Raw genomic sequence first — 25,144 nt, forward strand, 5'->3', positions numbered from 1 at the left:
GGGGCATCCAGCAAACGACTGTGGTCCCTCTCTGGTCCCAGCACCGCCATGTCTGTCTTCTGCCGCAGCTAAGACGTTATATAAATACGGGTGTGCGTGCGTGTGTATTATAGATTCAGATTTTCACTCCGATGTTTGCCTACATTCTGCCAGCAGTAATAGAACAAGTTACATAAATTGCCACCAACTGTCAAGTCCTCAAGATCCTCCATCCTCAGAGTTCAAAGAGCTGTAGTGGTAATGACGGTTTTCACGTTGAAAGAAGGGCGAGTAAACCAAGCTAGCCTAGAGAGGCTTCTAGAAAACAGACCCTGGATTGGTTCCTTGCTTGGGATTTCAGTAATTTATACCAAAAGGAAAAAAAAAAAAAAAAGGAAATGAAAAATATGCAATTTTCCCTAAGTCTCATGAATAATTGAGAAAAGGCCAGATTATTGGGGCCTCAGGAGGCACTTCCGCATAGGCTTCTAAAGAAAGATCCCGAAGGAGTACCAGGAGGCCAGGCCCCGAACAGCCTGAGAGTTCAGCGTGGGGCACCGTTTCATCTCCTGTTTGATGGGCAAGGGCGGGGGGCATGTCCTGTTTGACGGGCAAAAGTGAGGGTCTGCGGAGCCCGGGGTGTTGGGAGGCTGCTTGGGACCGCGGATGGCCGCGGAGCTGACCCCTGCCCTCCCGCTCGCTGGGTGTCCCGGCCCCACCACTGTCACTCGCTCAAACTGATGTGCTTGAACAGTTTGAGATGAAGGCAGCACCCTCTCCCCCTCTCCGTGGGTCAAATGTACCATTTCTGAAGATTTCCTTTCGTAAGGAACTTGGCTGGCCCCAGTCTGCGGCCGAGGCCTTTCCTGCTCGGCTCCGCGGCCGCGGCCGCCCCGGGGCGCGCCCGCCGCCCTCCCGCGCCCTCCCGCGCCCCCGGAGGGAAGATCGCTCCGTCCCTTCCGAGTCCCCGGGACAACCGCAGCGCGCTCTGGGCGTGGGAATGTCCACGGTGTCGCCCGCTCATCAGAAAAGGCCGTGAGCGATATGCCAGGGCGGTTGTGGCCGTGTCGCTTCATGAGTCTCGTGACTTTGAAAATAAAACGAGGGGAACTTACCTGTGGGTCAGGCGCTGCGCGCGGGAGCCCGTCCCGGCTCCTGCAGCGGCCGCGGTGACTCGGGGCGCAGCTCAGGCCGGCCTTCCTGGATCGCGTCAGGCAGCAGGTGTTTGCAGCCTGCGTACCCCGTTCCCGAGTGACTCGGGGCGCAGCTCAGGCCGGCCTTCCTGGATCGCGTCAGGGAGCAGGTGTTTGCAGCCTGCGTACCCCGTTCCCGAGTGCAGGGGGACCGTGTGTGCAGGAGTCCCCTGTGGGGAGAAAACCGACGGCTCGCAGGCAGAAGCAGGCGTCCCTTTCACGGCAAACGGTGGTCTTTAAGAAAATCATGGCGAAGTTTCAAGAAAGTGAAATTATGGAGTGATGCCCGGTTTCCTTCTGTGGCAGGCGCGGGACTTTCTCATCCCTAACGGGCGGTCTCTTGGTCGTCGCCGTAAGCCTGCCAGGCCCTGGAGCGCAGACAAGAACCGCGCGAGCGTGTGTCTGGGGAAAGGTGTGGGGAAGGCCTGTTAGCAGTAGGTTGGCCTCGATCTATTTCTTTTCTAGAAATATTTGCACCTGGTTACAGATAAGTGAGAGAACACTGAGGTTCCAGGTTCCTTCATTGAAACTCCACTCTACCTTCGTCTTATCCACGGTATTCAGTTTGCTCTAAGATGATTTGTCCCATGGAAGTTCCCACCTTTGTTCTGTGGATTCATGTTTTCCTGCATGGACATGATTTTATGCGCTCAGCAGAGCCAGAAACATGGACGGGATGAAACACACCCTTTATCCCGCACTTCTTATCTCCTCCCTTACCCCCAGCAATCCCGTGTGGGTCACTGGGAATCTGGGGCTGTGATGCACGAAAGATCCAGAAGCTGGGAGATACTCCACCAGATCACAGGAGAATCCTGTAGCCGGAAGCCGGAGCAGGATGTCAGGGGCTAAGCAAGCCCGGCCCAGTGGGGGGAGCAGGGGAAGACGGATGGAGGAATGTTCAAGAAAACAGTGTTTTTTGGCTAAGTCCCCTAACTGGGGTCCCCTAATTGGGGATGGTCTAAGGAGAAATCCCCTAACTGGGGATGAACTAAGGGAAAAGTGATGTTTCTGCTGGCCTCTAGGCTTCCCAAAAGAAGCAAAGTCACAAGTAACATCAAGTCCAGATCTGGAAGATCTGGGGGAATTGCTGTAGGAAGAAAGAAATGAATAAATTCCTAACTCAGGAAATTACATGGAGAGAAGGTGCCAATATCTGTTTTTATTATTTTCAGTTTGAGAAGTGCCATACTCCTTTTTTGGAAAAAGATGTTATTATGCATTTGAGTGTACTATCATGTCAATTGGGTTTATGTTGAATATTTCCCTAGGATTTTACATTTTTTCTTTCACAAATTGGAAATCTCTATCAATCTCCTTTCTGGTTTTTTAAAAAGCTTCGTAGAAAGTGAGAAATTTCTTAAATGAAAAAAAAAAAAAAAAAAACAGTAGCATAAGCACACATTCCTCTGTGATCTATTGTCCAAGCTGTGTTTATCTCCTACTAGGAGATCAGGCCCTCCTTCTAAGAAATTCTTCTATGCTTTTACCCTGTTCTTTATAGCTCAGGCTGTGCTTCGTCTCTCTGCTGACATAACATTAATGACCACTGCCTCCGGTAGGTCTTTACCACATGGGATGGGTGAGGCCAGGGTTTCAAGAGTCTAAACACAATATATGTTCAGTGAACAAAGAAATGAATGTGCAAGGCCTACATTTTCCAACAGAAATAAACCTCAAGAAATACCCAAATTAACTGTCATTCTCAGAAAAATCCTTTGTTCACGTTTTCACTCCAGTTCATACCAGACACTTGCACTAATTTCAATCCCCCCCCCCCCGCCGGCCCCATGAGATGGACATGCGTGCGGCTCATTTCTTTCTATGACAATTAAAAGATCAGACTGTCAGGATCCATAACAGTCCCTTCGAAGAAAGTGAAAGAACCTAGTATTCGTAATCTTGTTTTTGCAATGAAATTATGAATCACCGTTCACCAGAATGGAGTGCATTAGAATACCACGTGAGACCTGACTGTCTTAGAAGAGGCAGGCTCTCAATCTGTGGCTACCATCTGGACGTCGCCGAGGAGGAGTTGGGACGGGCCGGCAAAGCTGTTAGGCGATGGGGAGCATATGGAGGTGGCCTCTTCGGGGCCACGGACCGTCGGTGCTGCTGCTTTTTCTCGTCACAGTTGTCCAACATATTGCCACTGTCTGCACGAGCATAACTTAATAGCCAACTTGAATTCCACTGTAGTTAAAGTGGGGTTGCCCTGCTAGTAAGCTAGCTGACATCGCACACTTTGTTTTATTGGCTAAATAAAGCAAATACACTGTAAAGACTTGAAATAACTTCCTACTCAGAGACTCTTTCTGAGATGTTTCTTTTTTTTTTTTTTCCCCTGTTCCCAAGACATAATGTGCTCCATTTCGTCAGGGATAAAGATAACGTGAGAGTTGTGGTTTTTAAAAAAAATACAAATTAGATAAATGAAAAGAGCAGAGATCAACTTTGAAGCTAAATGCTGGTTTTTTAAAAATTGTTAGATGGTTATATTTAAGTTAGAATCTTCTCTATATTAATCAAGTTCTATCAAGGAAAGTACAAAAATAAAATAAATATGCATTTTACTTACTGTTTTTGGCACACTCTTGGCTTTGAGCTGCTTTGGCTGATCATACCTTAGGATTTCATCTTTTTGGCATGGCCTCCTAGCATTTTAGTGCAGTGGCTCCCAAAACGAATGCTAAAATATTACTTACAATCCAAAAGAATATATATCTCTTCTTTGTGTGGAATAAAATATGAACTAATTTGGAGAAAGGAACAGTTCTAGACACATATTTCATTAATATAAATATCCACCTCACACTGTGCGAATTAACATCTCTTAGAATTGATACTACAATGCTAGTAAGAGAAAAAGAAATGAAAGCACTTTTCTACTAAAAATATTTGTCTAATGTCGAGTGTGAGATTACGAAGCAGAAAAAGGCATCAGAGAATATGAGAGGATATTTTTTTCCTAATTTATTTCAATTGTCCCCTTTTGTGTTAGGCTTTCTTTAAAAGGTCTAATAGGGGTGAAGAGACAAGCTGTGTCTGAGTAGCTACAAATAGAAGCACCAGTCAAGGTAATCTATAGCCAAGCGCTCGAATGCGTTTACTAAATAAGGTCGTGAGCAATATTAGGTACATTTTTCTGACACCTTTCCCTGTTGACAAGGAGTTGGGTGAATTTAGTAAAGGAAATACACAGTGAACTATTGTTAGCATTTATCAGCAAATGTGGTGAGTGGCCCTGAAATAGAGCATCTTATCATCCAAATTTCTCAGTAGCCTTAACAGAGAGTAGCTGGAGTCGACCTACAGAGTATTAATGTGACAACCCACCTCACTGGGAAGTGGGATTTTGAGAAGGAACCAGAGGATAGATTTTGGTGGGTAAGATTAAGAGTAGTTCTAAGTTGGCCTAGCATTTTATATTTCATTGATCAATTCCTAACTCTATCATAAAGAGAAACAACAACACAAAAACTACAGTGAATCGTTGGGTATCAAGTAGAGATTGAATAGTACCAACAACAAAACTTGTTAATATTGACAGGTTATGGGGGGTGCCTGGGTGGCTCAGAGGGCTAAGCCTCTGCTTTCAGCGCAGGTTATGATCTCAGGGTCCTGGGATCGAGTCCCGCATCGAGCCCCGCATCGGGCTCTCTGCTCGGTGAGAGTCTGCTTCCTCCTCTCTCTCTCTCTGCCTGCCTCTCTGCCTACTTGTGATCTCTGTCTGTCAAATAAATAAATAAAATCTTAAAAAAAAATATATTGACAGGTTATGGTACAGGGATTATCTAATTTCACAGATGAGGGTAGCACAAAATGAGACAACTTCTACATAATGTTTATTCTAGAGGAATATTATGACTTTACTGAGATTTTTAATCTCCTTCATATTGATTTTTTTCATAATGCATGAAATAAACATACATCAACCTAGTTAACACTTAAACAAGGCCCCAACACAGTTAAACCACAATTTGATATGAAGCATGTGACATGAAGGAAATGTGATATTGTGTATTAGCAACTATATATTGTTTGAGGTCATACCATATGTCTATAACACATATATCCTTTTTCTCGAAAAAAAGTGTGACTCAGCACTACAAAAGCCTTGCAACTAAGATAGTCTATCAAATCAACACTCCATGTCACAATCAATGTATGCAGCCCTTGAGCCAAGCCACCTAAAAATCTGTAAGAACATCAAACTGTGCCCGTGGAGGGACCTCAGTTCACAACCAAATGCTTTGTTAATTTAACTTGGTAAACATCTCCACAAGGACCATTATTACTGCGAAAGATGCCTGTGATGCCCAGGAAAGCCGTAACGTATTCTTCCATGTATTTTTGAATACTATGAAACATACCGAAGCAATCAGATGAGTAAATAGACAATTAAATTGAGAATATAAAAGGCAAGCCAGCACAATGTATTAATTTGCTACTCTTTAATGGACTTTATCTGTGACCCATATATATTCCTTCTCAAGTATTCACAGAAAAACTATCCAGGAAGTTTAGATATTTTTATACCACATTTATCCCTCTTATCCCTCTTAAGTGGAATACAGTGCCAAGGACTTGGTGATTTCTAATAACTGTTGAATGTGAGGGCAATATGTGTGTGTGTGTGTGTGTGTGTGTGTGTGTGTGTGTGTGTGTGTATCTCCACTGAAGAGTCCTTATCAGAAAAGATCCCCATCAAGGCACCTGGGTGGCTCAGTTTGTTAGCATCTAACTCTTGATTTTGACTCAAGTCGTGATCTCAGGATCCTGGGATCAAGCCCCAAGTCAGGCTTTCCGCTCAGTGGGGAGTCTACTTGTCTCCCTCTCCCTCTGCTCTCTCTCTCTTCCTCTCTCTCAAATAAATAAATAAATCTTTTTTAAAAATACCTATCAGGAATAAAGCAGAGACCATCAGAGTAGATGGTAGTATAGACATGGCCTTAGAAGGTCTGGACCCCTTCAGGTGCATCCAGTTCTGCAGGGAGTTAACAATAAACTTTGAGCCTTAGTTCTCTCTTCCACAACACATAGATAAATGTCTACTGCAGAGGTATATAGAGGAGATTGAATTAATGCATATTAAAGCAGCCATTAAATGTCTGGATTAAAACTAGGAGTAGACTTAATTAAATTCATGTACCTGCTTCCTTACTTATGCTGAAATGAAATAATATCAGTTCATAGTATACCAGTTTGTACTGAGTGGCACAACACTGAATTTTTAAAGTAATTTCCCCCTTAGAATAATTCCAAATATGGGACATATTAAATAAGAAACTGCAAGCTTGTAAGTCACTGAATAGCCAAGTTTAGGGAGAAACAGAAGGCATTTTATTTCGAGAATCCAAGTGCTGACCTGGTCAACTCTCCTCATCTTGGGCAGTCTCATGCCCTTTTAATCAGAATGTAAACAGACCTAAAGTTCTTAAAATGCAAAAATGTCTCCCTTCAAGTAATATCAACTTAATAAAAGTCTTTATTACTTTGTTGGAACCTTATTTGATGATACTAAATTTTTTCTCTTAGGCTTGTATGATAGGTTTTAATCGCAGAAACTTTCCTTTAAAAAAAAATCCCTTTGGCTCTTAACACTGTCATTATGACAGCAACACTTAAAACTGACCTTTTTTTTTTTTTTGACACAGTTAGAAATTCTTCCCCAGGCAAGGTGGTGATTCTTTAATGCTTATGTGCAAATTATGCAAATAACTCACATCACACAGGGACATTTCATAATCCTGTGTACTACCCCTTCTTCAGCTTAATGAAAATATTAATGCTGGGTTCCAGTAATATTTTCCATATAGTAAAGTTGCTATTTTACAGATTAAAGAACCAGACACTTAAGATCAATCTAAATAATTGTTTTTAAAACTTACCACAGTGAACAAAATGTTCTTTCTTATCCTATCCACCAGTACCAGAAAAATGTAAAGCTGCATTCACAGGTAGCTTTTTTCATGAGAATTTAGAACTTTACCATGTTTAATTGAGTATTTTTATAACGAATCTAGGCATAGGTCTATATAATGGAACTTTGAAAAAGAAATTACTCTTTGGACAAGAACAAATACTGTGATTCTCAGTATTTATATCAATATCAATTGTACATAATAAAATGACTCAAGAAAACATTTTGCATAATTTAGAGATTACTACAGTAAAAGGTGGCTTCCTGGTTTCTTTCCCTTAGAATGAGCTTCTATGTGTAAGCAGTGGAAATGTTTGAGCCTTTTGATTTTACAATCCTTTCAAGCTTGGTTGGAAACTAGAGACATAAACAAACAGGGGATGCAAAATAGGGAGTTCTTCCTCTTCCAACTGTTTGTCCAAATCACTAGGTGGTGCCCAGGACAGTCAGTATTCATCTGCAGTGGGGGAGCCATGGGTCCAGAGAGGGGTGTCAGAGCCTGAATAGTGAAGAGGACAGCCACCTGGTGGGAAGCAGACCCAATGGCCCCACAAAGGGGACTGGAGCACAGAGTGAAGAGAAGGACACTTGCATTAAGGCGGGAGAGGGGTGTAGGGCAGAGGCGGCTATGGGAGATTGGTTACATTCAGAGATAGATCAAAAATCTAAATATAAAAAGGATAATGGGAGCCAAGGGAGCTATAAATCTGGAAATATAGAAGATAAGAATATACCCTCTGGTGTAGAAATAGAATTAGAGATATTGGGGTAAATTTGTGAATTTCAATGTATATAAAGATAGATACAGAAATAAATATGGTTGTAGCTATCTTTGTATAGGTATAGTTCTGTGCACTGAGAGCTGGGAATAGTGGCACCCCAAAAGCAATGAGCACAACTAGTACCTAGATTTTGGTTTCTAAATACCATTCTTTCCAACAAGGAACCAATCCTCTTTGGAGAAATGGTGGATTCCAGGAATAAGCCAGAGAAAGTACAGATGAGTCTGAAATAGTTGTAGAAGGAAGGAAGGAAGAGAAGGAAATAAGGATGGGCTTAACAAAAAATGGGACAAGTGCAAGGGACACAGATGCCAGCCTAAAGGGGTCCCCAATTGCCATCCCAGGAACAATTTGAGCAACATAACAATTAATGGTAGTAAAAATGGAGTTACAGACCATTGACTAGATTAGGAATTGGGTGAATCCATAATAATATAAATAAATAGATGAATAAAAATTTGACAGGTTGCTGGGTATTTACAGTTTCACAGCATCTTCTCACAAGATACTCATTAATTACAAGGGAAGAAGAGCAACTTTACCATGGAGATGTTTGGCAGGCATAAACTAAATCAAAGCAACAAAGTTTACATGACCAATAAAGGGAGAAATCAAAATCATGTGCCACCTGGTAGAATACAGTGTGATATCCCTGCCGAAATACAGAACTGGAATCTACTCATTAGGAAATATCTGACAAACTCAACCTGAGGAACAATCTACAAAATAACTGGTCTATAATCTTTAAAATATCCAGGGCATGAAAGTCAAGGGGAAAAAAAATCTGAAGATCTGTTCCAGATAGGAGAATGAAGAGACATCACAACTAAATAGGACAAGTGATTCTGGATTGGAGACTTTTGATATAATGTATGACAATGGGACAGCTGGCAGACTATGAATGGAGTAGTCTCCTGATTGCAGTTCTTGTATTGTGGCTCTGTAGGAGAATGTCCTTGTTTCAGAGAAGGTACATTAAAATATTCAGGGGTGTTTCTTTCTCGGTGAGTAGAAAGGTAGAGTATTTTTTCAAGTAGAGTATATTTCAAGGTAGAGTATCTTTTTCTATGATTACTGGACATAGGTATTAATTTTTCTTACAGAGTCCCTTTACATTTATTTTTTCTATTGTCCTGTTGTCTTTTTCTTATTGCCTTGTAGGAGCTTTTTCTTAATTAAAGAAATTAGCCCTTTGTCAGTTATATGCATTGCAAATATCCCCACTTGAAGTGTACAAATAAATGCACTAATGTTTTGTTCTAAAACAGTAAAGGGTTTTGCTTGTTCTGTTTGTACATTTTAAATCTCTGTTCTATCTGGAATTTATATAGGTATATATAAAGAGATAAAGATCCAGCTGTATATCTTTCCAAATGGGTAGTCGGTTGTCCCAAAATCATATAAAAAAATTAAAAAACCTTTCCTTTTTTCACCTTTGAAAAGCAGCCTTTCTCACAATCTATAAATTCCCACATTATTTGGATTGAATTCTGGACCCAATTCTCTTCTTTACTGTGTCCTCTCCAGTATCAAACTGTTTCCATTGTTAAAGTTAAATAATGTGTTTATAGAACAGTGACCAATAGAACTTTCTGCAATGAAAGAAACGTTCTCTGTTTCTCTATCCAGTACAGTAAGCCACTAGTTAGACTGAGTCCTTGAAATGTTGTTAGTTTGACCAAGGAGCAGAATTTTTTATTTTATTTATTTTTTATTAATTTATACTTCAAAGAGCCACATGTGGCTTGTGGTTACCAAATTCAACAGCACAGTTTTAATATTTTATGGGGCTAGTCCCTATTCATTTATCTTCTTTCCAGAATCTGCCAAGCTATTCTCACATGTTTATGTTTCCTTATTTTCTTCTTTTGCTAAGGAAACTAGATTTTCTGATCGCCCAGAAAAAGACACTTTGAATTTTTAGGACACTTCAAGTGGACTTGCTATAGAGTATTGTATCTTTAAGCCTTCTTTTAAGTCCTTCCGTAGAGTTGTAAAGTTTTCTTTATATAACTTTATACAACTCCATTTGAGTTCATTCATAGGTATTTTATCATTTTGTCTTCTTTATTTTTCTATAGTAAATGACTTGCTTCCTTCCATTTTTTGCTACTATATTTTCCCACTGATTATTATTTATACATACTGCAACTGTGGTATATATACTTACAATCTTATTAAATTCTCTTATTTATAATAGTTTTTTGGGTGATTCACTTTGTATTTTCTAGTTATTAGTCATAAAATCTACAAAAGGTAGCGTAATTCTTCCTTCCAATATTTTTGTACTTTTAATTTATTTCTCTTGTTTAACATCATTGCCTACAGTTTCAGTAACAGTGTAAGTGGTTGTAGCACTGGCCAACATTCTTGTCTTGTTCCAGATTTCACTGGAAATATTTTTAGTGTTTTATCATTGAGCATTATGCTAACCATAGAAGAGTAGCTATCAAATTCTTACCTTACCAAAAGTTTGTAACATCAGAAATGAATTTCAATATTTCAGAATGCCTCTTTTGATATCTCCTATATGACTTTATCTAATTTGCCACCTTTAATTTTTACCACTATATATTGGTTTGACCCTTTTATAAATTTTGTATGGGCTCACCTATATATCCAGGACATAAATGCCACTTAGTTGTGGTGTACTTTTCTTTTAAGACTCCCAAATCTCTTTAACAATTACTAAAATTGTATAATAGAATAATTATTTGTATAAAGCTATTCTGTCAAGTTTTGGTGCCAGTGGTATGCTCTGATCATTTTTTTAAAAAGGACCATGGAGGCTTCTTCCTTTTAATAGAGCTTAAGGGAAATAATAACTCCATGGAAAGTTGAATCAATTCATTTCTAAAGCCGTCTAGGCATGGTGTATTTTTAAGGGTAATTTATTAATAGCATCCATTGCTATTAGTTGGTTTTCTGTCTCTTCTGGAGTCAGTTTTAGTAAGTCCACTTTCCTTGAGTAGGTAGATACTGATGCCATTAACCAAGTGCTAAATTCAGAAAGAGAAGGGTTTTAGTTTTAGGTATATTGAGTTTTGATGCTTGTGGTACCTCAAGGTGGACACAGTCCATAGATAAAATAGAATACATGTCTTAGATATATGTATGAGAGATCTGGGCCAGAAATACAGCCATCTGCATGACTGTGTCAGTAATTACATCACAGAGAAATTAAGAAAAATGGTCATGGATGGAATTCTGGAGACCCCAACATTTAATGGGGTAGGAGAGATTGGCTCCCATAAAAAGTGTACAGAGTCAGTGTCCTGACCACCTGCATTAAAGGAAGAGGACCCTGGAGACCATGTGGAGACTCAACAGTGGGAGCAGCAAAGAGGTATTTCGTTCCCAAGAGGAGAGAATATGAGTGACAGCTGAAAACCGAAGGACTTTCACATTATCAAGGAACCTGTAGCAGAAGAACTTGGACCAAAGCTTGATGGAGTTCGGGGCAATAGAGAATCAACACCATTGGATTCACAGCACCGTCATCAGGACAAAAGGGGAAGAAAATTCAAAGCAACAAAACTCAAGGGAGGATTTATAAGGGAAATACTTACAAAGGCTTGGAAGCTATCATTAACGTAGAGTTGGGGTAAATGAGACAGACAAAAAGAAATCTGAAACACAAATTAGAGCTTGATGGTTTAAGAAAATCAAAGTTGAGTCTTACTGCTTCAGAGATCCCTCCACAAACACCACGTACCCACCCTCCACTGTCCAGAGTGTGCACACACACGTATACACAAGTATAAACTGTACAACCTCATAATAACGTGAAACTTGCAACTGGCAATGTTGCTGTACTTTCCCCCCATTTGCGTTCCAATTTCTCTTTTAATTATTTTTACATAGGGCACCACATTCCAAGAACAGAATGACCTACTCGTTAGGGCTCTGCTGTTATTAAGCGGCACTGCAACTTTACGGTATTTGATGTGCTTGCTTTGGACTCGCCTCATCTGATTAAATCCTTCAATAATCCATATAAAAACAATGATCCTTTATATTTGCTGCATCTACAGAATTTTGTTCCCTGTGAGGAGCATTAAAATACCCACTAGAGCTCTACTAAAATGCCTTTACAAATCTGAATCTTTCCAGTTTTCATTCAAAACTTCCTTTGAGTCCTAATAGGACTGGGGGAAGGGAACCAGTACAATGGAGCAGACTCAAGGCTTGGTGGTGGAGGATCCCAAGTGAGGTCTAAACCTCCCTGTGGAAGTCAGAGGTGCAGCCCTTGTTCTAGGGAGATTGCCCGAAAGGTGGGCAGGTCTAGGTGGATATCAGAGTCCAAACAAGAAGGCCAGCCTGGGTGCAGGAAGAAGCCCAACCATAGAACAAACCTGTGATCCAAAGCCCATACCATACAGGGGACACGTTGTCTGAATATTCCTAGGAGATTCATATTTGCTTTCTCCTCACCAACTGTTTTGTTCCTCATTCTTTGATAATAAATTAGCGTCCTATTTTCCTAAGAAAACAGTAACATCAAAGGAGAACTAACACACCTTCCCCGTAAAATATATACCAACTTAATTACAACCATGCCCATATGTCCAGGGTTCCCTTCTCTTACTACAGACACAGTACCCTCTGTGCAATTACCTAAAATCCGCCCCTCGAGTCCTGGAACCCATCCTTTCACACCTACCCCCGGACTTCATTTCTGTAATGAGTCTATTCTCAGTGCATTTATCATGTTTAAAAAATTCCTTCTTACCCCCATACTCTTACATTCATCACACCATTTCTCTGTTTTTTTCTCTTCAACAAACCTCCAAAAGGTTGCCCATCCTTCCTGCATCCTCTCTCCATACCCACCCCACTTCCTCATCACCCAGGCAATGACTCTTTTATCCCCTCCACCACATTAAGATACATCCTGTTAAGCCCCCAAGAGCCTCCATCTTGCCCAACCCAATGGTCGGTGGTTTGCCTTCGTCTTACTCAAATTCTCAAGGGCTGAAGCCAATCTAGCTGTATGATGCTGGTTCCCAGTTCCCTCCCAGCTCACTGGTCACCCCTCCCCTCACCCGCAGGCCACAGGGCTCTAGGCTCAGGCCATCTCTCTTCTCCAGCTGCACTCTTGCAACAACTCTCCCCACAGGGGTCGCTTGGAAATGTCTGGAGACATTTTTGTCAAAGCTTGAGGGAAGGCTATGGGCACCTAGGGCATCAGGGTCAGGGATGCTGTTATAAGCATCCCACAATGCACAGGACTGCCATCACAACAGACTCACCTGGTGCAAAAAGGTGCCTGTTCTGTAGTGCAACCCTGTTCTGGTTCACAGTTCTAAGCCATTTTATGTCCAGATGACAGAGGTCATGACGTGTATGCTCAGCCTTAGCCATCTTTCTAGTTTGCAAAAACACCTGCCTATGCATCACAGTTGTTTGGGTCTCTAAATAGGCGATTCAGACGTGACCTCTGACACACAACTTTTTATGTCTATCTCTTGTTTGGTCGTTTCCATCTCGGTCAATGACACCTGTTAGGCCATAACCCTAAATGTCAGGCTTCACTCTTCTCTTCTCCTGTCCTGACCATCAGCGAGTTTGTTGGTTCCATCCGCAGCATCTATTCTGGAGTCAGTTGCTTCCCACTCCACTCAGAATGGACCTTCCCAAGCCTCCACAGTCTTGATGAGGCTTCTGCAGTAGCGAAGGAGTGTCTCTCCTTGCTCCCAATCATAATCCCTGGACGTCTATTCTCCTTGTAATGTCCAGCATTACCTTTTTAACACATACGTCACATCATACCATTCCCCTGTTGAGTATTTCCCAATGGCTTCTCATTCTCTTAGATAAAACCTGCATTCCTGCAGGTGCCTCCAGCCCTGCTTGCCTGTGCGACCCCACCCACCCACTCCCTACCTCACTCCCTACAACCCATGCGCACTGGCCTTCTCCCTCAGAAACACCCGGGCAATTTCCTTCTCAAGCTCATTACGATTCACGCTTTCTGCCTAGACCCTCTTCCCCCCAGCCCTTTGCAAGGCGCACACCATTGTTAAGATCTCTGTCCAAACAGTCGTCCCCATGGACCACCCAGTGGAAAAGCAGCGCTTCTTTCTCCCTGGGGATGCTATTCCCTTCCTTGCTTTCTTCCCCTTCACAAACCCATCACCGTTGTCAACTACGAACTTCCCTCTCTCCTGCTCTAAAAGGTGACCCCATGCTGGTCAAGGATTCTATCTTTTCACTACAGTGAAATCTAGATGAGAGATGGGAACAGAGGGAAGTCAAAATACAGGCAGAGAGAATTCTGTATCTTCTGCCATAGATGGGGGACCAGGGTGGGAGAGGGGCAGCTCTGTCTTTGTAATAACAACTCCCATTTGCCCAGAGCACTTTCTATGGGCTCTCGCAGAAATTACCTCCTCCACCCAGGAGTTGTGGTCTCCAGTATTCAGCCCTGGCACCAGTGCGTGCTGGGACCGACGGCAGAAGGACAGGTGGCTATGCTGGCACGGTGGAGCCAAGGCGGAGATTCATGTCACCCCTCCTCACGTCACCACCTGCATCACAGACTCCGGAACAAGAGAGAATTGCAAGCTTGAGAGCCCAGCTTTAAGGCAGCAGAAATAACGCAGGCAAAGATGGTGGTTATGAAAACTCACAAAGCACCACCGATTCTCCGTCATCCATGACGCTGAATTAAATACGGAAATCACAATCCGATGCTGAACACCACAGGCCAGTTTTTGAAAGTTCCAAACGTAGGTGTGATTTGGAGATACACCTTTGCATAGCTTTTCTTCCATTATATTTCTTAATAGAATATCTGGAAAAGTTAAATGTTGATGACCACATGTAAATGTTACGAATAGAATGCAGAATAGCATACTGTCATCATTACCAATAACAGTTAAAATATATTGTTTACCAAGAACCAGCGATCATCCTAAGAGCTTACCTGGATTATTTTAGCCAATCTTCAGAACACCCCTAAGAAGTAAGGTTCATTATCATCCCCATTTTTGAGAGAGAGAAATTTAGGCTTAGAAGTGGCTTATGACCTCAGGGCAGGTCACACAAGAGAAGGGCAGAGCTGGGCTGACGCCAGGCCCCACCCAATGGCTCTGAGCCCTGGTTCTGTTTTCTGTCAACTTCACATTAGAAGCAAGACAAAATAAGAGGAAATGAAGTCCAAGAAGACAAGCCTTACTATGTGTAGATTGCTTCTGAAAAAAGCCTAATGACAAGCCAACTTTTGGTGGCAAAATCCATAAGTAAAGGATGAATCGGGTCTGCCTCCACTGTCTAGAAAGCATTTCATTATATTATAAGTCAATATTACATAATAAAGTAAATATTCTTCCTCACATCTTAGTCAGAGCTGCATTGTCCCCATTCTCTTTAGACTTTTGTTTCCTTGTTCTTGTGTTTCCAAACAAAATGGAACCTGGTGATCAGGACCCTCAGAAAATCGCTCCACCCTCACACTCGAAATCCAGGAGCTGCAGGCGCTATGCCGTGGCCCTTCTAGGAAGGGCAGCTGGGGCAAGTGAGCCCCGCCCTGAGGAGACAGCATCCTCTTATTCACATCGTCGTGCTTCGCTGGTGTTTCACGCATGCTCAGCGTGTCTGACACGGAACCCAGAGTCCTCGGCTTCAGTCTGATGACCAGGCAGGGAAGGTTATTCGTACACAAGAGAACTATTTAAAAATAGTAGCAGCTTGAAATAAACAAGAAAAAGTAAATGAAAAAATAAGATTCCAAAGGAAGGCAAAGCTGTATGGCGCCCTTGCCGGTGTGTGCTGGGTGGGCAGAAGCACTTCATTTTAGTGGGTCTGGGAAAGACCCAACATTCAGTGTCATTGGGACGCTGATGACAGGGAAGACAGTACCCGTTCATTGTCCCATTTCCAGGCTCAGTGCATTGGAGAGAAGAGCCGAGGACCCCAGGCCCTGGGAACTCACACAACTCGGCCAGGAAGAGTTGGACAAATATTTTCTCATCACCGGCTCTGGAGTCTTTGGATCAGCCTGAGGGTGGGAGTCCATAGACGGGCTGCGCCCTGGTGCCTGGTGATGTTCAAATTCAGCGCAGCGGAGGTCAAGTCCAGAAACCTAATGAACCATTTTCCCTAGATAAATCAATTAATTGAAATGATCAAATTATAACAATAAACTGATACGTAATTTTTAGAACCTTTACGATAGAATACAGAATTAATTGAAAAAATCAAGAAAGCTGATGCGCCACAAAGGATATTTCAGTGCATAGTGTGGTTTTAAAGGAAACAGGTTGGAATTCGTAGGATTGGCCTAGAAATGGAAGATCCGCAGGACCCATCCCCACCAGTTGCCCTGCTGAGTGTGCTGTGAGGGGGTGGGAGACAGGAGTGTATGCCGATGAGAACAACGCGTGAGCAAGAGTGTGGCCCACAAAACCACTTTCATAAGCACCGTTTCATGAAAGCTCATAAATAATGAGGAAGGAGGAAAATTGGTAGCAATCCTAAAACAGCTGAGACAAGTGTCCAGTCTACGCTAGAAAGAAAAATTAAGAAATCTGAACCAATAAGAAATAATGTAGACTTTGCCAACATCAGATAAATAAGCAAACATTTATAAATGTTAACATCTATAAAATTACTAGGTCTAGACTGCACGCATTGCAAGTAATTAAGAGAATTGACTATAATACTTAAAATGTTACTTTTGAAAAATCGTTTAGAGTTGAAGTAATATCAGAATGCCTCAGAGAAAGTTAACGATTATTGAGCTTAGAAAGGGAAATAAATGAAACTATAATATCATTGGGATTATTTGACCTAACGTATAGACACATCACCTTAGATAATTACTGATTAAATTTATTAAAAAATGTGGAAGTACGGTATGTGCATACCATACACGAGGAAAAAGAGAAGTAAAATAAAAGAATATTAAGAATAAATTAAAATATCAAGAAGAAAAACGTGTCTTCCTGAGAAGGCATTCCCTGGGTGCTGGCTGGGCTCTGTGCAGGTAGCACGCCAGGCCTGAGGGGGGCAAGGGCAGATTCAAGCAAGAATGAAAGAAGGTCCCTGCCCCCGGGGGCCAGCAGTCTGCGGAGCGGATGACGTGATTCTGTGTGCAGAGCACGAGGGAGAAGTCCGTGCTGGAAGCAGCGAAGCTGGAGCCGAGGGCTATAGGAGCAGGTGATTTTTGAACGAGGGAGAGGGAAGGAAGACAATCGGCAGAGACGCGGGGAGGCATGTGTTTTTTGCTGACATCGGCTTGCTTGCGGTGGCTCCCAGTGAGAGAAAAATGTCTAGGGAGAAAGAGACGCCTGAAAACAGACAGGGAGGCCTCCGTTGTAAGGGGAGTGCCTTCCTACTTGCACTGTTTTTCTAAGCAATGGATGGAAAATAAAATAGAGGTACAGTATGTTGCCTAAGTCAGGTTTCCTGGAAATAGGCTGTGAGATGGAGACTGTCGCGCAGAAACCATACCCGTAAGAGAGTGACAAGGGACTGGCCAGAGGGGAGGCTGGGCTGCAGGGTGGGTGGAACCGGGGTCCCGGGTGATCCACCGAGTTAGGGGGCTGGGTCTTTGTGTCCAGATGGCAGCCACAAGTCGTTGAGTGTGCACTGCCTAAGAGACTGGACAACTTTGAACGAAGATCTCCTGTCTCAGGAGGAGGACAACGGCCAGGGAGGGCCACGCTCCTGCGCTGGGAGTAAGACCTTCAGTTTTGAAGGGGACCCCGGCGGCCCTAAGGAGCAGCCTCCACCATGCAGGGTCCAGTGAATTGAGAAATGAACAGAGAAGTGTATGCATCCTTTACCTTGACTCCTACTTAAATAGCCAACTGGATTAAAAATCATGAAGAACTAGGCATGATTTCATATTAATTCGTATGTGGCATACCAAAAAAACACACACAAAAAAAACAAAAAATATCATTTCGTGCTGTTCTAATAAGTTAGGAATTGAAGGTGCCCCTGATCTACGGACAGCAAGGTTAGCAGGAGAACCCTGAGCCACTGGCAGCCCTCCTGAATGAGCAGGTGTGCTTCGTCTGCCTCATCGCTACATGCCTCAGTCTATGCTGACGGTTGCAGAAATAGCTTTATACCGACCAGAAATCACAATGCTTTAACACCTAACTTCTCAAAAACACTCACTTTTACACCCATATTCTCATACACATTTGCAAGAAGATTGGCCTCGTGCCACGGAGATGAACTGCCCGTCGTACAGGCAGTCCGCACGTCTCCCCTGCCAGAGTGACACGACCCACCAGAGATTACAATAAGAAGAAATAAGGCAGATGCAGCTAAGCTAATAGGATAGATCTAAGTTGGAAACACTAATTTTAGCTTAGAAAGAAGAGCACATGGATGAAGATTGCTCAAATTAACATATTGATTAAGGGTTGAACAGAGAGGCTGTGATTATGTGTGGAATCGTGAAAAACACATCAAAATGAGCATGAGTTCAGTTCGGAAATGTGACCAAAACAATTTTCGGGTGTTATATGCAAAAAATGAATCATGGAATATGACATCAAAAACTAATTATGTCCTGTGTGGTGACCAACATAACATAATAAAATTAAAAATATATATACAGACAAATTGAATTCTCCACTATTTCTAATGTTCCCATTAGGTAAAAGAAAATAGAGAGGTTTTTTTTTTTTTAATCTTCTACTAATGATTTTCACCAAAAAAAAAAAAAAAAAAAAAAAAAAAATCCATGCCCACTCAGGGATTTAACTATTTTTCCAAGCAAGGGATTCCTCAAGTGAGAGCTAGTGGAAAGACTTGCAGAATCCGGAAATGTAAGCCAAGTCCCTGAGACCTGGGGCGGGGGGGTTCATCTATGTCTGAAAAGTATTGAACTAGATCAACCTTGTAATGGCGGATACGTTTTGGAAGCATTTTCTAAGCAGACCAGTCTTTAAAGTTAAATGAGAGAGAGGGGAGGGCCGAGGGGAGGCGGGCAGGCAGGCCGGCAGGCCGGCTGTATAGAGTACCCCGTGTACAGTGGAAGCTCGGCTTTGTTGAATTAATTAATTCAAAATTAGGTTGGAAACCATTTTACTGCAAAAGGATTAAGACAGTGATTCTATTTTCTGGCAATGTGATATGATTAGTAAAACTCTGTTATACCCAAGATTTCCTTTTACGGAAAAAGTACAATCCTATTTTCTAAAACAATTTTGGTGATGCTGGGGAAACCAAGGGACCACAGTGAAAGGACATGGCCATTTTTATAATACTCCCCAAAGTGAAAATTTCAAGTGGAAATAAAAGAAATATTTAATATAAATTAAGTGAAATGCAGACTGGACTAATTATCTAAAAAAGTGGCCTACATTTGGACATGTCAAATAAGTCTTATAAGTCATAGACTGAATCCAGTTATTTTTTTTCCATTCGAGGTGGCTTGAAATTTAATGTCTATTCAAATGTCTGAAACTATAAAACCCCATCTAAAATAAGTTTTCTAATTTGTTCACTTTCCCCCTGGAATGTAAAAAAGGGAGAAGGGGTGTCTAATTCTGAGACAATTGACTCTTCCTTTGGTGTTTTATTAAGATATTAAATCTCACTACTCAAGAGGTCCCTGGGTGGCTCAGTCTGCCTTTGACTCAGGTCATGATCCTGGGGTCCTGAGAATCATGTCCTGCATCGGGCTCCCTGTTCAGTGGGAGGCCTGCTTTTCCCTCTGCCCTGATGCTCCCCCCTGCCTGTGCTCACGCTCTCTCTCTCTCTCTCTCTCTCTGATAATAAATAAATAAATAAATAAATATATTTTTTTTAAATCTACACTAAAAAGTGCTCAATTTCCTATGTCAATTTAAAAGTGTTTGCAAAATCATTTTCCAGCACCAGTTCTTCAGCTTCTCAGAGCAGTGAGATTGTAGCTCTCAGTTTGCTTGCCAAAATCATTTTATGGTTTAGCAAAGAATCATCAGTGGGCTTGCCCCAGTAAGAGTTCTAGAAACGTTCAGTTTAGGCTTGAATTTCCAGAGCCTTGGCACCCACACCACACCTACAGTCAAATACCACCATTTTCTCCTTTAATCAATTTCAGCACTTTCAAAAAATAGCAATCCTATAGCTGTCAAATACTGTTGGGAAAGACTCAAGTAGTTGTAGGAGAAACCTTCTTTGAAGAAAATGGGAACAAAGAAGAAATTCTCTTAAGAAAGAAGAGAAGATGGAGGAGAGAAGTCTGCCTTTCTCTTATAAGGACCAACAGATTCCGTAATTCCTTCAGTTTCTGTATCACCAAGACTCCAAACCTTCTCCAGGTGACATTACAGGTGTTTTCAATTTCATGTCCAAAGATTCCCACCAAGCTCCTATAATTTAGAACCTAATTCACCTATGATCCTGGAACAGTTTGCTTCTAGGCATTAAAATGAACAACTAAAATGACAGATTTAGTGTTGCTGTTGTTGACATCCTCTCTAGTGGCACTGGGAAAACCTCCTTAAATCCCTGCTTATTTCCAAGTGGCCATTCTCCATGGCATCTTGTGCTCCTTTCTGAAAGTGCTTTGCAAAGGATAATTTATGTCCATATATGTAACACTTATGTCGTGTGTTACATCTTTAAAGAATTTTCCAGATGTGAATCTTCTTGACTACACAGCATTCCTTTAAGATCAAGCATTTCAGAACCAACTTTTAATCTCTCCCTAGCAGCACAAAAGCTGTGTTCTTTTTTTTTTATTTTATTTTTTAAGATTTTATTTATTTATTTGACAGACAGAGATCACAAGTAGGCAGAGAGGCAGACGGAGAGAGGGGAAGGGAAGCAGGCCCTTGGGTGAGCAGAGAGCCTGATGCGGGGCTCGATCCCAGGACTCTGGGATTGTGACCTGAGCCAGAGGCAGAGGCTTTAACCCACTGAGCCACCCAGACGCCCCAAAGCTGTGTTTTTTATAGGAGGAATTTATGTGCCTTGGAATACAGGTTATCCCAGGTACCAGCCGCCAGTATTCTTGGAGTACTTGCCATGTGTCTACATATCTGTTTGTTGCTGTTGGGAACACCAAAATTCTAGGTATTCCCCTTAGAGATCCATAACACATAGTTAAAGATACAAATAGAGAGCACAGGACAGTATGTGACAGAATGCTAAGTCCAAAAGAGTTGGGGGAGGAGACCCAAAATGTTGTCAGAGCCTTAAGTCGTCAGAAAAAGCTTTCTGAAAGATGGAGACCTTGAACTGAACTCTAAACAGCAGTATATGGAGAGAGGAGGTAGGTAGAACATCCCTGTCTAGAAAGGCAGTGTCACGAAAGATGTCTAGAATGCAGTAAAAAATATAGTAGGTAAAATGGAGAAAGGGGAAGTTAGAGGTAAATACGCTTTAATGTGCAGGCACAGCTGAGAGGCAGATCCTTCCCAGCCAATCCAGAAAATGGATACCCCAGACAGGGGCTGCCAGGGCCCGCCCAGTGGCTTCTGGTGAAGGGGATGGCACAGACATGAGGAAGCCAAAAACAAAGGCCAACCAGCCACAGGACAGAATGCCCTGGGCGGAGTCTCTTCCTGCCCAAAGCTCTGCCCATACTTCAGAATTGCTTCTTGCTGCTTTCTTTAGATTTCTCAGCAACTAACTTTTCTATCCCCCATCAACCACTCACCACTGTTCCAGCAAATGTGCTCATAGAACAAGAAGAGTCGTCCATGCCATTTTCTTCTCATCCTGACCTCCACACCTGGTCAGTTTCCTGACCATGCCCTTCCAAAGCAGTGGACAGTCTGCACCCCTTAAAAAGGACAGTGAGGTAATGCCACTGTGATGGTTGTACCTTTCCACGTGCCCCTGCGTGCATGCACACATTCTGATAAAGATTTATCAGCTTCTTTGTAGGTCATGACAACTTTGGGACCAGTTCACGTAATCTGTTCGACTCAGTAAGAAGGGACTTCACAATGTGTGGCTGGAAGAGGCTAGTAGTCCTTGACTTACTTCCTCCGTTCCATAGGACAAGCATCCAACTACATGACTCAGTTGACCTGTTTTTCCAATGGGTCTTTTAGTTTAATCTCTGCACCCTCTACTTCTGCCTGAAATTAGCCACATCTACTTCTACTGAGCTCCCTAGATGCACCCAGGAGTAAACTAACAGGAGAAGGGCCAAAAGGAGAGCCAGCATCTGTGCAGCTATGCTTCCCTGAGTCCTCAAGAGGACCTGGAAGACATTTGTCTCTGAAGTTGGACAGAGGAAGCAAACCCTCTGCCCTTGCCATGGTTCATGCTCGGATGTGCCTGGACCAAGAGGAGGATGTGGTGTTCACCATCTCTCCTCTACTCCACACCTGCCACATCTTCCCTCTGCCCTCGGCAGACGCCGCTCACCAGCCATAGTCCCTTACCATGAGCTGAGGGAGTAATTTCAAAATCAGTTGACAACTGTTCAGGTTGGCCACAAGATGAATCCCGTATGCCCTCTCTGAGCTAGGACCTTATGCATGCAAGAACCTCCCTAGACGGTGGTCTGCAGGACCAGCCACAGCCCAGCCCAGGAACACTGCTCTGTAACAGCATGAGAGCCAGTTCTTGCTTCGCTCAACTAGACTTGGCGTGAAGTTGGTATTATCTAAGACTGCGTTTGCAGACATACCACTGCAGTGTGTGTTGAAATGGACAGATAATTGCTTAGAACAAATAAAACAAACTATCTCCTGTGCAGACTACTTGATGCAGCCTGCCTACATGCCCAGAGTCCATCTTGCCTGCTCTCAGAGTCAGCCACTACTGACTGAGACAGCATCCCACCAACCACAGAGACTGTGGGGAAAAGGGCATGAGGGTTAGTGACTGAGAACAGGCCAGTATGGTTATATTCCTTTTTAAAGTATTTATGGCCAGGAGAAAGCATAAGGAAAGAAGATCAGAGTCCCATTTTTATAATCAAAGAATGCTCCCTGCCTCAGGTGTGATGTCCACAGGGACTAGCAGTTCTTGGGGCTCCTCAGCAGCTCTGATGAGGTGCCCCAAATCTGCATCTGAGTATCCCTCTGATGTGATGGCTCTTAGTTCCAGCATGGGGGTTCAGAGGAAAACCCCTTCACGGGGGTACCTAGAAGGTCAGGGAAGAGAGTAAAGGAGGGAAAAGAAACCGAGGAAGAGGAGGGCAGGAAGGGACAGATGAGGATAGGCCAGAGAGGGAAGGTGAGTGAATGACCAGCAGAGAGACGAGAACGGCCAAAGGTTACCTGGGGGTCAGGAGTCACAGGCAGTAGGAAGAGACAGATAATTGCCTGGGTGTGCCACAGCAGGAAAACAGTCCAGTATGATCTGGGAACACACCAAGTTAACAGAGATTCCCTCCTGGGAGATTTCTTCCCAGCTGGAACCCCCAAATCCTGAACAAATGACCCCTGCACCTTGCCTCCAGGAGCCTCCAGCCCTAAACCACCCCTCAGCCTCTCTTGAGCTATTCGTCTAGCTGACACCTCCCCCAGCAACAGGGCCACATCCCTCTGGGTTTGCAGCTGAGTGTCCCCGCTCAGACAAGCCAGTCAGTGGAGCGAAGGGCATCTCCTGGGAGGAGAGGGTCTCAGCAACAAAGCTGGGACTTTTAAATGCGTTTTCCGGCCAAAATACTGTGACGTATATGCTGGTGCTACGTACTATCAGCAGCCCTTTTGGTTCCCATGAAGGTCTTCTTTAGTACAGTTTGCTTCCTCAAGCTTTTTTCACAGCAATATCATCGTATGTCCTCTCAAATTTTCATCTTAACTGATTCATGGTGGGAATAGCCTGTTTACTGTCCTTGAGGTCCTTCTCACCAACTTGTATTTTATACAGACTTCTTAGGAGACTGGCAGAATTTAAGGACAAAGTTGGAGATGGATGTACGGATGGATGGATGGATGGATGGATGGATGGATGGATGGACTTATTGATGAATAGAGTATGCTCGCCAATCAAAACAGGGAATTAGAGAAGGGATCTAGGAAGGGAAGTCCCAGAAGAGTTTTCCTAGACATTCATTTAGAGAGAGAGAGAAATATGCTATTTTCTAAATCACTTTTGAGTAGGTTAGATGACTTTTGTGTGCTAGCACCCCCAAAATAACTACCCTGTATTTCATTCTGTAAGAAAATATCAGTGTAAACCATGAATTTAACTATGAGGTTTTTTTTAAAAAAAAAAAAAAAGAGAGAGAGAAATGTTGATGTAGAGATGATGAGGGGTAGGGATAGAGGGATAGCAAGAGAGACCACTGGTGGACAGGGAGACTGGACACAACTCTCCAAGTAAGAATTGGCAGTGGTTCCAATGTGTTAGGGGCAGAAGAGGAGAGAAATGAAAATCTTTGAGAAATATTTCAGAAATATAAAGAAAGGTCTTAATAATAGAGACTTGGATACTTGGATGTGAGCTGGAGTGATGAGTTTAAGATGAAAACAATATTCTGAAATAGGAAATATGCAATGAGAAACAAGTTTGTAGGAAGGAGAGAAATAGTAGGTTGTACTTTCATTCATTAAGATTTCCCCATCTAGGGGACATCCAGATGAAAATGTTCCCTAAATCATTAGATGTTTGGCTCTGCAACTCCATTAAAAAATGTCCAGTAAGAAATAATAGATTTAAGAGTCGTCTGGTTTTAGAGCATAACTGAAGTCATTAATGGAGGAGATGGTCCATGGAATGTAGTGCAGAGGGGACAAGTGAGGTCTAGGGGGAAGTCCTGAGAAACACCTGCATTTAAGGGACAGAGAGCTGCCAAAGGGGTCCAGGAAGATGCAGCCAAGGATGTAGGAGAGAAACTGGGAGAGTTTACTTCCATGGAAGCCAAAAGAAGAATGTGTTTAAAGAAAGGGGGCAGAGTCAGAGATTTCTTCTAGAGGCAAAATAAAACAAAGACTGAAAAAAATGTCCATGGAACTGAGCAAGAATTCTTGTTCTTGGGAAGAGCAGTTTTCATGGAGAAGGAGAACAGAAGCCAGATTCTGATGTGCAAGACAATACATGAGATGTGATGAAGTGTAGACAACTCCTTCAAGAGACTTGGTTGTGAAGGAGATAAAGGCCACACGTTGGTGGTGTTTTGAGTATGGGAAGAGATGTGTAGTTTGTTTTAAAATGAAAAAGACATGGCCATGTTATAATGAAGATATAAGCTCCATGAAACCAAAGACACAAAAGAGAAAGGAAATAATCTATTGGATGAGGCCTCTGAAGAGATGGAAAGACATGACTGGAAGGACATGATTGGAAGAACTTGCCTGACATTCAAAGGAGCTCACCTCTTCCAGCTTAGTAGGAGAGAAGAGGGCAGA

At 42.6% G+C, this 25,144-nt stretch overlaps 1 protein-coding gene and 1 long non-coding RNA gene across 3 annotated transcripts in view; one reads left to right on the forward strand and one right to left on the reverse strand.

Annotated features, from left to right (window-relative positions):
• The window catches only part of LOC132018450 (uncharacterized), a 4,885-nt gene extending 3,704 nt beyond the window's left edge, over positions 1-1,181 (reverse strand). The window contains exon 1 of the long non-coding RNA XR_009404539.1: positions 1,095-1,181. This is a non-coding gene — a long non-coding RNA (uncharacterized LOC132018450). The remainder of the gene's footprint in view (positions 1-1,094) is intronic.
• PACRG (parkin coregulated) overlaps positions 1-25,144 on the forward strand; it is a 495,970-nt gene that overhangs the window by 399,258 nt on the left and 71,568 nt on the right. The gene's annotated exons all lie outside the window — the stretch shown is intronic.

The sequence above is a fragment of the Mustela nigripes genome, chromosome 5 (genome assembly GCF_022355385.1).
Source record: "Mustela nigripes isolate SB6536 chromosome 5, MUSNIG.SB6536, whole genome shotgun sequence".
Lineage (NCBI taxonomy): Eukaryota > Metazoa > Chordata > Mammalia > Carnivora > Mustelidae > Mustela > Mustela nigripes.